The sequence below is a fragment of the Etheostoma spectabile genome, chromosome 3 (assembly GCF_008692095.1).
Source record: "Etheostoma spectabile isolate EspeVRDwgs_2016 chromosome 3, UIUC_Espe_1.0, whole genome shotgun sequence".
NCBI classification, from domain to species: domain Eukaryota; kingdom Metazoa; phylum Chordata; class Actinopteri; order Perciformes; family Percidae; genus Etheostoma; species Etheostoma spectabile.
This window is the reverse complement of record NC_045735.1, coordinates 27,035,716-27,037,899: the sequence shown is the minus strand read 5'-3', so window position 1 is coordinate 27,037,899 and position 2,184 is coordinate 27,035,716. Positions and strand designations below refer to the sequence as shown.

At 40.8% G+C, this 2,184-nt stretch overlaps 1 protein-coding gene across 1 annotated transcript in view; it reads left to right on the top strand.

Annotated features, from left to right (window-relative positions):
- npas1 (neuronal PAS domain protein 1) overlaps nucleotides 1-2,184 on the top strand; it is a 59,998-nt gene that overhangs the window by 50,736 nt on the left and 7,078 nt on the right.

Here is a 2,184-nt window from a genome sequence, read left to right as displayed (position 1 = left end):
TAGATAGATAGATAGATAGGCTCAGCCACAGTTTCACAAACCAAACCCAGTACATTTACTTGTCTAATGTGCAAAAATAATGTCTAATGTCCTCTTAATTCCTAGAAACTCTTAAACATTAATGAATAAGTCAGTTTTGATGCCAGAATCAAAAGGAATGCAGCAGAGAAGCCCAGCACCTAGTAATTACACTGCTGATGTTATATCTGCATAATGAAGAGAAGAGGAATACAAAAACATCCTGTAGATTCTGGGTGTTGGGAATTATTCCATGCATATCCGTTAGTATACAGGATATTTTAAGGGCCTTTTTCTCTCCTTTTTCACACAATCACTAAATTTGATTGATGCTATCTATGGTTAAACACTAACAGCTTCTTACAACTTAAAGCAGCTATAATACATATTCTTATAGTAAACAATGTGTCAAATAACGGTGTGGAAGGGGTCGCTCGTAGTGATTTACCTGCAGAGAATCATCACCGGACTCTGCAGCTCCCCTTGGCTTTATAAAGTTTTATTGTGAGTTTCAGCTCATTGTTTTGTGTCCACTCACAACTTTACTGATTTTGGTTCGCCCTCACCACTCTCATAGGGTCATGCTTAGCACCAAACAGCAGACAGACTTAGTTAGTCACTAACTGGTGAAGTGGAGCATTTAGAGGCTAGAGAGACCAAATAGATAAAGACAAAAAACACAACTAAAAGTGGAGTAAATATACTAAGATTCAGCAATTGGCCAGATACACAACTTCAAATGAATGATAATGTTGCTTTGCAACTGCCAAATGCAACTGTTTCCAACTTAAAAGGTGATGATATGTCAATGTTGTGTTCATATGCATATGAAACTTCTGTTTCACTGTGACCTGCTTTTATCTTTATCTTCAGAAATGTAACTGTGAGTGAAAACTGAATATGTGGGCAGGGTATATGAACTTCACTGGGTCTTTAAACTGGTAAAGACATATGCCCTCTGTGTTCAGTACTTGAATTGATGAGGCCTTTATATCAGGGCGTCCAGTGGCGTAGATGCAGACATTATGCATTAAACTTTTTTGTACACTTCTTTTTCCCTGTGTTTCTTGTCTTTATAAAAAGAGAGAAAAAAAATCTTATTTGCATTTTAGCCTAAATAGATATCTAAATAGGTTCATATATCAGTAGGTAGCCATTTTCCTATATCTTTAGCTAAGTCTGGTAGTAACACATCTTTTCATTATGTAGGGAAATTGCTCCATATGGTGCCATATCAAATCTAGTGTTTAATTATACGTCGGTTGCAAATAAAAACCAAGACAGGACATCCCTCAAGAGATTACGCCCTACATGTCTGGGGCGAAGGACCTCTAACCCTTTGCTTATCCTGCCTCACTCGGGGGGGGGGGTTTCCCTCCATCTTTGCCCCTCTACGTTCACTCAACTTCCACCTCATTCCTCCGCTCCCGCCTTCCCTGTTCCCGCTCCTTCCTCTCCCCCGCTTGTGATGTCCTTGAGGGCCTGCTGAAGCTCCCATAAAGCCTGTAGTAAATGGCTCTAATCCGGTAATAAATGGCTGTGTCCTACAGACAAGGGTGTGAGGCTGCTGCAGCCACGGCTTTATCAGATAGAATGGTATTGGCACACACATGCACAGACACACACACACATTCACAGATGTAATAGAAGCTACATTAATGTGTGTAAGCATGCATAGGCTTTCTCCCCCCTTTCTGTTTTTCACACATACGCACATGCGCATGCACAAGCACACACTCAGTCATTTATACAGCTTCAGATCGAATCACACCTGCTCCGATTGTGCTGCTTTTATGGATGCCATGCAAGAGCAGCGCCATTATTACCTTTAAATGATTAGAGATGCGACTATAATGCATTATGATGATAGGATCATATAGAGCTGTATGAGCTGTTGCGTTGCTCTTTATGCCTGCCCGGATAGACTGTAACTGAATGAAGGAGCAGGGAGGGACACGGGGAATAAGAAGAATAGTAATGTGACCTTTAGAGATACTTGGAGTTCACCTGTTTCTAATCAGCAAATACAATTGATTTTTATCTGCCCTGGTTTTATTTGTGTAATACTGTAGTCACTTGGTCCTCTGAGACTGAACTTAAATGTGTGGGTGTGTGTGGGTGGATGGGTGTGTGTGTGTGTGTGTGTGTGTGTGTGTGTGTGTGTGT